The sequence below is a fragment of the Tenrec ecaudatus genome, chromosome 3, assembly GCF_050624435.1.
Source record: "Tenrec ecaudatus isolate mTenEca1 chromosome 3, mTenEca1.hap1, whole genome shotgun sequence".
In the NCBI taxonomy this organism is placed as follows: Eukaryota; Metazoa; Chordata; class Mammalia; order Afrosoricida; family Tenrecidae; genus Tenrec; species Tenrec ecaudatus.
In genome coordinates, this window is record NC_134532.1 from 13,774,637 (window position 1) to 13,786,011 (window position 11,375).

At 40.1% G+C, this 11,375-nt stretch overlaps 1 non-coding gene and 1 pseudogene across 1 annotated transcript; both read right to left on the minus strand.

The window, feature by feature from the left end:
* Positions 1 to 3,533: 3,533 nt before the first annotated feature.
* Positions 3,534 to 3,696, minus strand: LOC142443786 (U1 spliceosomal RNA). The gene has a single exon (XR_012783538.1). It is a non-coding gene; the product is annotated as a U1 spliceosomal RNA (small nuclear RNA).
* A 5,064-nt stretch (positions 3,697 to 8,760) lies between these two features.
* Positions 8,761 to 9,027, minus strand: LOC142443266 (small EDRK-rich factor 1 pseudogene; annotated as a pseudogene).
* Between the last annotated feature and the right edge of the window lie 2,348 nt (positions 9,028 to 11,375).

Here is an 11,375-nt window from a genome sequence, read left to right on the forward strand (position 1 = left end):
AATTTTACAATAATCTGTGTGTGACACTAATGCTGAAAGAATTTCTTCGGGGATAAGAAATTAAGTTAAGAAAAATTTAACATTACTTATTATTTTAATTGTCTTTAAAGATAACAAATATTTAAAATGATAACAAATTTATATACTTATCTATTATATTCAAGTGGTTTTGTTTAAAACAGGACAGAAGATAGGGAAAGAAGAATTGGAAATATGTTATTAAAATATACTTATGCTCAATAGAAGGAATACATTATTGTCTAAATGTAAAATAAGATTGCAAAATAATTCATGTTATAAATTATAGGATAGCTATGTAAGAGTTCATGCAAGAAGAATTTAAAAATTCAACTAATGCAAATAATATTTCTAAAATACTAATTCAAGGCAAGAAGTAAAGAAAAAACTAAATCCAATAAATAGAAAAATACTAGTAAAATATAACTACTAGTAATGTGTTCAGTTTTAATACAGAATGTTCAATATGGTATTAATTTAAGTCTGAGTACTGCTTCGAGTTGGAGACATTTCCTTTGAGGTAAATACCTGTCACTCCCTCATGGGAACCGTGTGTGACTGTCGTAGGGCAGGGGCACACCTGGGTAAAGTTCAATCCTGTGTGAGGGGAGAGAGAGTACATTTGGCACATAGTATAAGATTTTATTTTTATTTTAAAGAAATTCTCTCAATCACAGAGCTGATGAGAGTCCTCAGGTTTATCAAGAGGAAAAGGTGGCATGTCATGTAGGTAAAAGGTCTAAGAACATTCACCCTGAAACTCACTAATGCCATCAAGTCAATTCTAACTCATAGTGACCCAGTAAGACAGAGTAGAACTACCCCACAGTGCTTTAGAGACTGTAAATACGTGTGGAAGCAGGCAGCCTCATCTCTCTCCTGAAAAGTGGCTGGTGGGTTTGAACCAACAATCTTGCCATTAGCAGCTGAACACTTAAGCCATTGCATCACCATGGCTACTAAGAATGTTTTCAGTCAATGGAAAGTACTCATCTGTATACAGAAAATATTACTTCCTCCTTCTAAGACTGCAATAGTGATCAATGAAAGCCACAAAGAAAACGCAAACAAAAAAGTGTCCTTGGGGACAACTGACAACAGATCAATCATAAGATAATATTGTTGCACATTTATCTGAATGTACAAATTAAAAAGAAATAATTAAAAAGAAAAACAAGCTATCACTTCCTCACACACAAGCATCAGAAAACCAAACTCTCAAACCAGACACCAAAAATTATAGACATATTGATGAAGATATGTTAACATGTTAAATGTCTTTGCCATTAGAGAATTGTAAAGTATAACAGTGAGATAATATAGTTTTGAAATGAATTAATCAAGCAAACAATAAAAGGCAATCTGATAATGCCTTATGTTGTTTAGTGTTTTGATAGTTGTATAAAGGACATAAGCTCAGAGAGGTGTTTTCTAAAATCTGGTCAGGAATATGCACCAGCTGTTTAGTTTTGTTTTTGTGTTTTAATGCACTCTGGTCTTAAATAAATGGTATTATCAGTTTGATGATTTCCAAAGTATCCTTTGCGGACTGTTATAGTTAGGTTTTGTGTCAACTTGGCTGGGGTAATGTTCTTAGTGGTTTGGTAGTTAGCACCTAGTAATTCCTCATCAAGTGAAGTGAACACAATTTAGTCAATTCCACAATGGGGTCTGCTGTGAGTAGCCAAGCAGTTGTATGATTAGGGTGGAGTGTAACTCCCTTACTCAGGACACAGCTCTGAAGCAACTGGAAAAAAAAGATTCCGTGTTTGTGTGGCCTACATCCTTTCTGGCTTTGGACCTGGCCTCTGCACCTGGGCTCTTCAATCTCTAGTTCTTTGATTTTGACCAAAGGCTTGAACTAGCCCCTGCCAATTCTGAGAGTCCGCAGGGGCCTCCCATCTGACATGTGATCTGACCTTGGAGTAATATACCTCTTCAATAACACGTAAGACTTGCTAATTTTTATTCACCTGCCTTTGAAACTACCATCGAGGTATGCTCCAGCCTATTGTAGGTTTATCAGCCCCCGAAGCTACATAAGTCAGGAGAAGACTAACTGAGACTCAAGGACTTAGAATCAGAATGATGTGCCCACTTCTACAACTGCATGAAAGATTCTCTTTATCTATCTATCTATCAATCTATCTCTGTTTTTTTTCTAGTAAATTTATCCTTACATAGGTGTTGAATGATATCCCATTGGATTTGTCATTCAGTTTTAGAAATGGCTGGATTTAGAATCACTGAGTTTCACAAATACCATGACATGCTCCTCCATTTATTTCTGTTATATTTCATTTACCTCAATAATACTTTTAATTTTGTTTGGAGTTTTAAATATTTATATCGTATAATTTTTATGCATTTCATTTTTTGAAACATGTAGTCTTGCCTTATATTTTTTTTTCACAAACCATTTTGGGGGTGCTAATGCAGATATTATATCATTGCATAGTTCAATCACATCAAGACATAAAGTGCATGTGGTACCACAATCAGTTTCAAAATATTTTCTTCCTTCCTAATCTCTCAGATATAAACTCCCTTTCACTCTGTCTATCCCCACTGCCCCACACCACTGTATCCTTCAGCAACCCTATTCTACTTGCTGTCTCTATAGGTGCATAAATCCGGGTTTCATATTCTGAGAAAAACAGAATATATATATATATATATATATATATATATATATATATATATATATATATATATATATATATATAATAAATTCAGTAGGGTTACCGCCAATGACAAAATACATCTGAGTAGAGTATACCCAATATGAAACAGAGAGAGAGAGAGAGAGAGAGAGAGAGAGAGAGAGAGAGAGATGAAAACAAGATCAGGCCTAACATGCATGAGCAGGGAGTTAACTGAAAAAGTTTTAACCATTCAAGTCAGGTGTATCATTTTGATTTACTATAATCATCTCTCCAGTGAAATCTGATTAGTAACCAGGTGAGTCCCAGTCCTCTATTAATGGACAGAGGGAAATCACCAGAGGTTTATTTCCTCTGTAGATCTCACAAATGTATCTTGCCTTTAAACATGTATCTTCCATTCTTCCTAAGATTTAGAATAATGTTATTATGTATTTCCTTTAGATCTGGTGATGTTAGAAAGGGACAATGGTATTTCTATTTTTTCCTTTCTTTCTTCTGTAAACACAATGATGTCCCATCAGGATAGTGAGGGCTTTATTGCTTGTTCATCAGATAGATTATGTATTTCTTTAATATTTGGAAACTTGACTTGTATTTATGCTAAAAGCAGCTCAGGTGTCATGAAAATCACTAAGGTAAACTTTAATCATATACCACGAGGTGTGACAATTTTATTTTCTCTCTCTTTCCTCAGATATATTATCAGTTATTTCTTTAATATATTGAAAGCTGGTGTGAATTATTGCTAAAAGCTGTTCTTGTCTCACTTAAAATCACTAAGGTAAGCTTTAATCATATCACATGAGTTGTTATGATTTTATTTGTATATAGTCTTTTTTTTGTTTTTTTTAGGGGATAGCGCAAACGCAGTCCCCCACTACCACAAATTATGCAGTCGAGTTTCCCACATTTGGGGAAATCGCAGGGGTCAGCACACCCGGAGTGCAATGGGTGAGCCTCGGCTTGGGAAAACCACCTTCATTATCATGGTATCTCCCCTGCCAGGTTGTATATAGTCTTACACATTTTCTTGTTATTGATAACTATGTAGCTTTTATTTTAAAGTGTGATTTGCTTTTATTTAGTTTCTGGAGTCAGGAATGGATGAAATCCAACTGCAGTCTCCAAAACACTCTGTTCCATCAGACGCACACTAGGAAGTGGCCTGCTAAAAGGCTAGTGGCAGCTCTCTGATTTCTATGAAGCAGCTGGAGCCCAGAGATGCAAACCCTCACTGTCCTGCTGGGCAGAGTCCTGGGTGTGGTGTCTGAGAGGAGTGCTGGGGGCTGTCTGCTCAGGAAGGATGTCTCTGTCCACTTCCATAGGTGAATCCTCATTGATGTTGAGAGACAGCGGCATGGAGTATGAACCCTGCCATCCCCTGCTTTTCCTCAAGGATCCTCCAGATGCCCACCCATTAAATCCCCCAGTATTACCCTCAATCTCTTACTCAATCTGTTCTAGAGCTTATGTCCCATGGGGTGGAAGCTCTTCTTAGTTTTTCCTGTGATCTATTATCTCAGGCACACAGAGAGAAGCATCAACCCTGAAGGTGGCAACCAAAACTTGGATAAAGAAGGGAATCTATAATTAGGAAGACATAAAATATTGGAACAGGACTTGATTTCAAAGCCTGATCCTGAAAGGAATACAAAAACACATGTAATCTGACTTTCTTAAGAAACATTCTCGGAAAATATATAAACAACATATATAACCAATAAGGAACATTGCTAAAAAGCAAACAAACAAAAACAGACAAGACGTATCACCAGAACAGTCAGACATATGGGGGGAAGCACGGGATAATAACTTCAGCATTGCTTGTCATTAGATGTAAGGTTAAGCAATAAGATACCATCACACACTGTTTGAAATGAATGCCAAAAAACCCAAAACAAAACAGCACAATTAAACAGACAATTGAGAAGTGAAGGCAAAAAAGACACATCATATCTAATATGTTACTCACTGCATTTACAGTTGTTGGAAGGCCACAACACAGCATTGTACTTCAGAATATGATCAAGAATATACATTAACTATATTTATTGTTTATTTTTCATCTACAATGATCACAAATATATTTTAAGATAATTCTGGCGGTTTCTGAAAATTTCTGTTACCTAATTGATTGATAATGGATTGAATTGTAACTAAAAGTTATAACTAAAACTAAAAGTTAAAGAATTTGGATATACTTTCACCCTAATCTTTAGAAAAACAATATTCTTATAACCTTTGGATTCAGTGATCACAGCATAGTACTAACTGTGTCCACTCTTTACTTATTTCATTTGAGAATACAATAGTATCTCAGAATCATAAGGGTTTTAGGTGTACATCCTCCAATGCAAATAATTTGTTTTTTCGTTGTTGCATAGGAATTTTTATTGGATTCAATAAGGGAATCATTGATGATTTACCGTTGTTTATGCCAAACCCCCATCTTACTGCCATTGAGTCGATTCTACGGCATCACAGTCCTGCAGGGTAGAGCACAACGGACCCTGTGGGCTTTACTACCTGCTGCACCTGCAGTTATCAACCCAACCTGAAATCCACTGTGTCACTATGGCTCCTTATTTAATCATAGTCTTTTTGATTTATTTCTTACACTTGTCCTTGGCTTTGCGTTGTCCCTATAGGTTTTATAATAATTAGAAATGGCAGATTTATTGAATTTTAAATCATTTTTTTGAATTTTAAATCATTTTGACACTTCTTAATAAAATAAAAATAATATGTTGTAAGATAGTATATTGTTAACTAAGGCAATTACATCTACTCACCAAAAAGACTTTCCGATTTCTGCCCCTCACTGCATTAGAGATGTTGGTAGGTGCTGTTGAGTCAGTGCTTACTCATAGCGACTCTGTATAAAACAGAACAATAACAATAATCCCCAGGCCCTGCACCATCCTCACACTTCTCCCATGTGTGAGACCGTTTTAGCACCACTGACTACTCACCTGATTGAGGGTGCTCCTCTTGTTGCTGGCACTCCAGTGCAACGGGAACTTCTTCCATAGGGACTTGTCTTCCTGATGACATGCTCAAACCAGGTGAGAAGTGTCGTCATCTCCACTTCTAACCAGCATTCTGAGACACTCATTTGAAATGTCCTGCTATTGTAACACACGTGCCATTTTCGAGGGATCAAAGTTGTCTTTCCAATGAGTGTTTCCTTCAATGAATGATCTCAGAAAGAAGTCCTCCAGTCACTCCAGGCCATTCCATTTGACCTTGTCTCACAAGTCAGGGCTCTCCCTATGCCCAGAACACTTATTTCTTTATAAAAGGAGAAAACGGGCCGCATGATTACGGGCATGGCACAACGTCAGCACGAGAAATCACAGCAGTTATTTTCTGACACAGAGCTCATCAGTCACTCACTCCTCAGAGTCAAGGAGCGATGCAGGGAGGCAGCTCAGAGGACCTGACCCTGCACTGTGAGATCAATGCACCGCCTGAGCTCAGGATATTTAAAACCACGGACTACATCCATGAGTATGGACATGGACATGCCTATTTTTCTTTCAGTGTCCACAGTTTTCCAGTGACAAGTAGGATGAGAATGTTCATGGTGCTCTGTTGGTCAAGAAAGAAAAAATATGTAATAAAGAAGATAGTAAAGGGTCATGGTGATTTGTACATGCTACTTCAAACATAGAATGTTGGTTGTTCTTTTCAAGCCTGCATTGAGAAGGAAAAAATTTAGACAGGAAAAAAAAAAAAGGCCAAATTGTACCTTGGGATGCTGAGAGCTAACAGAGGAAACCTTAATCCCAACAGGACATTCTGTCATTCATCCGTGCCTATCTAGGGTTGACTGGCTGTTCTCTGTGGGTCCTGCGCGCCCCCTGGTGCCCAATGACTTCCCTGCAGGGGAGGTTTGTGTCTGGGCTCACACTGACTTCCCCTCACTGTGCTCCTTGCACAGTAATACATGGCCGTGTCCTCAGCAGTCAAGGAGCTCAGCTGCAGGAAGAACTGATTCTTCGATGTGTCTCTGGTGATGGAGAGTCGACTTTGGAAGGACGGGTTATAAGTTGTATGACCATCATACCTTATCCTGCCTATCCACTGCAGCCCCCTCCCGGAGGTCTGGCGGATCCAGTTCCAGCTGTAACTACTGCTTGTGATGGAGAAACCAGAGACAGTGCAGATGAGGGACAGTTTCTGAGAGGGCTTCATCAATCCTGGGCCTGATTCCTGAAGCTGCACCTGGGACAGGACGGCTGTAAATAAAGATAATTGGTCTCTGTCAGTCACCCACAGTCACAACCATCCCCAGATTCCACACTGATATCTGAGATCCTCACCTTGGGGAACTGCCACCAGGCACAGGAGAACACATATCAGTAGCATCTTTAGACCACAGCTGTGCTTTCCCAAGGGACCCACAGCCCTGTCAGAAGAGAACTGATAGTCTTCAATGCTCAAGACCGGGATTTTAACCTAGTGCCTGAAGAATGATTTGCATAGGAAGGAGGCCTGTGCTTATAAACAGTGTTTCTTTTGTTTCTTCTAAGGCCATTGTAGGCTAATTCTTATTTTGAACTCATCTGTGTGTTAGTCTGCAATGAGAAAGCACTTTTCCTAAGAGTTACCTGTGAATGGTCAAAGGACAGTCCAGCATTTCTGAGCTCAGTATTCTTTCCCTCCAGCCCTTCATTGCCCTGCCCTGACTGAAGGTCCCGTATATCCTGTGCATCAGAAACAGGACAGTATAGAGTTCCTTGAAACCATTAGGTTCACCCCACAGTGTCTCCATTACCTCACACTCTCCAAACACATTGCTTTTTTTATACACTGATGCCACTTAATCAACCTCCTCAAAGTCCTTGGTCATTTTCATATGTGGTAGATATATGTTTTAGAAGAATTAATATGAGGCTGGTCCCAAGGAGTTGGGGATTGATGATGCCTCAAATATCCACCTCTTCCATGATGCCATTCAGTGCCCTTTTCCACCCCATCCTCCCTTGAGTATATTTCCTCATGTTTCTGGGCTCTGTGAATTGTTGCAATGTCCAACAGAAACTCATGAATGCTGGGGGAAATGGCTCACATGGTGGTGGGTGTTCAACAGACCATATCCCTAAGGTCAGGCAGCAGTAAGCTAGGGCCAGAGGCTGTCCTTCCCTTCTGTCCCAGTATTTTATTAAGGCACAGATGCCCTGAGGCCTCTGGCAGGGTGTCTGCAGTAGGCATTGGCCTCCTACTAATGTTCATCAGCCAGGTCTTTCCCATCTTCGCCATGATTCACAAACCCCACTGCTCTTATGAGCAACACCATCACTGCATCCCAGTGCCTGATGGCTAAGGAAAACCTCAGTGTAAGTTAATTGATTCAAGTGCCATCGTGTTTCAGGTAAGAAGTTGCCAACTAGAAAAGTTGGTCCCAAGCCAAGACAAGGTTTTAACTCTGTGGCCTCTAAGAAATGCACGATTCTGAAGAGAGACCCCTTTGTTTGGCAGAGAATGTTCAGAAGAGTGCAAACCAGTCAGGTGTCATGATTTCACGTGTATAGATACAGCAGAGCAGGGAGTGGGAAAGAGTTGTTTAATAAACAGGACAGAGTAAGAATATGATCCAAAAACAGTGTTTCAGATACTGAACCAAAATACACTGGTTAGAGACACAAAGGTACTCTGGATTCAATGTGGTCCATTCAGGTCCTTAAAATCTAGGAAGGATTACAGACCATTTTAACCCTTCTTTACCCAGGGGACTCTGGCTCACGTGAAATTTGAGCATTTACAACCAAAATTTACCTCTCTATTTGTGCTTTAGGTATGACCCCTTGATAACTGCAGGGATCACAACCTTGGATTTATTACCCAAACTCACAAATTGTCTGATTTTGGAATCATTTGCATATTATTGACCATGAAATCAGTAACACTGTCTTTATTTATTTTATTTTACATGCATGGTTAGTGTTTTATTTTTGGAAGAATGGTTCTAAAACATCACACTAAATCAGGTTGAAAGGTAAAGTTTAAAATAGACCGTTTTATAAGGATCAGTTATAACATATGTAGTGATGGTTCATGCTACAAAATCTTGATCTCAGCATATGATATACTCGTTGGCAGGAGCACCAGGGATTCCAAACCAGCCAGTCATCATTTTCCTCTCGTCTGCATAGACTTCTTCTCGTTAGCTGCCTTCTGCTTTTGTTGCATGATCTCAGAATCCCTCTGCTTCCTCTGAGAAGCAGTCAAGCTATCCTCTTTTCTTTTTCCCTTGCTAATCTCCTGGGTTTTCTTCATGTTTTTCTGGCGGGCAAGTTCTCTTTGATTTCCACTGGCCATGCCGACCACAGGGACAGAGCGACTCGGAGAAGCAACGGTTCCCTCGCACGCATGGCCGCCGTCACCACCAGCCGGTTGGGAAGGCAGCGCGCCGGCCCTCCGCGGGGCAACGCCTCTGCCAACACTGTCTTTAAAAATGCATTTTTAATGTTCAATTCCCGTTAAGATTTCTTTCTCATTTATATCCACCATGACAAGCATTTTCTCCAGTCTTACAGTTGACACCACTCATTAACTGAATGATTAAACTGTCTGTATATCTCTAAATTAGTATTTATTTTACCAATGTGGAAATCCAAACACAAGGTGGTGGTCACCAGGGCTTTACTGAGCCAGAATTTGCTGAGGAAATAAAGGAAATGCTGCAAAACCATACTAATGAGTTCACTAGAATTCATGATTTCAAGCAAATGATATGATGCTATTTTCAGTTGAAGATCTCTGGAGTCGTTCAGTTTCCACATACAGACTGGTATGGCATTACGTGAACGTGGTCATTCCAGCACACACTCACCTCATAATATCTTGTTGCTGGTGGTTGGCAGGACAATTCAAGGATCACACTGTGATGTAGCTGCACACTAGTCCAGGTCACCTCCATCTCTGAATGTTAATGCCATGATTGTCTAAACTAATCCCATGACAGGGGTTAGAATGGCCCTTCTTAAGTGGAAATCTGTTGACATTATCCCTGTGCACATAACTTTCACATTAACTATGCTACCCATATGCTGACTGAGCTCACAAATTCTCACTGCACTCTGAAGAAGCAACACGTTGATCTCTAGATTCACATGTTCTGGCCACTAACTAATCCCAACATTCTGAAAAGTGGAAATGATAGCATGTATGGCACCAAGGAAAATAAAAATGCATTTTCTCCAGGTGTGGACTGTTGTACAGTAAAACTTTGCAGTACAATAAATCTTTACAGTATAAAACTTTGTAGCTTAAAATTACAGCTAGCTGTTTTTTTGGTTTTTTTTATGTTAAGACCTGGGTATAGCAGGGAGAAGGTTTCATCCCAGAACCCATGTCGTGCCTGTTTGAAAATCTTCATGGATGGATGGTGACCCTTCTTCCAAGAAGGTACTTTCATAGATCTGGCAAGCTGCCCCTGCCTGGAAGCCTGGAATGCATCTAAGGCTGAGGGTCAAGCACTTGTTCCAGCACCTTGGTATCTCCTTTCAACTCAGCTTCCTCCCAGCATGGTGCACAGGTGTCTCCTGTAAGCTGAAATAGAAATAAAGTGAAATTTAAATTGTATTAATTAATTAATTACATTTGGATTCAAATTAAATAATTGAATACAACTATTTAAATTAATATGCACCTATACATTCTGACACGTGTGCATTTTAAAATCTTTGTGAGGGATGGGGACAATTGGCAATCAAAACACAAGGCAAACAGTGGACAAGAGGTTTGCTCAAGAGAAGTACCTCTCCTTACCCTACACAAGGTAGCACAGTGCTCCAGGCCCTCAAATGTGTCCTCTGAAACCCATCACCTGTTGTCCTAATTTCCAGCCAGTGTCTGAGGATGTCAAGGGGATTAAGAGAAGCCGGCTTTTGAGATACACAGGACAGCTCCGATGCACAACTATGGCTTGAGGACACTGTGGTGTGCTTGCTGGTTCATGCTGGACTGAGCTAACTTTATGGAAATCCCAGCCACCCTCTCCTCCCAAGGCCCTTACTGGGCACAGATTTGCATCATGGATGAGGAATCCCTTATCTTTGCCTTGTCCCCTCTGTGTGTATCTGACTCCATATGTGTCCTTCTTCACTTTGGAAATGGGAGCCTGTTTTCTCCCCGTACAGTGAAAAGATTATAATTCAGCGGTTGATACAAACCCTCCCATTGAGAGAAGCTCCAAGGGAAATTGTAAGATGGAGAGGAACCCAGACACTGACAGGAAGCCAGCTCTGAACTCAGCTCCACACTGTCTGCCAGAACTGAGACCTGTGGCTGAGAGTCCTGAGCAATCCCCGATGCAATCCCTCCCTAAAGGGTTGTTTGTGTACAGACTCTTACAGATGCCCTTTTCTGTGTCTTCATTATTGAAATAGAAGGTTGTGTTATCAGTGCTGAGGCTGTCCATTTGAAGATGCAGAATGTTCTTGGCTTTATCTCTGGAGACTTTCAATCTGGTATTCACAGTGTGTAGGTAAGATATGGAATAACTATTACTCACTTCAGGCCCTTCATGGAATTGGCTGATGCCATCACTGCTGGGGATGGGTCCACTGGTTGGACAGGAGAACCTCAGAGGTGCCCTAGTCTGCCTCAAGTCTCCCAGAACCCACAAAGTGTATTGAAGGCATGCAAACACAAAAACATTCTGATCAGGAAAATCATCACACA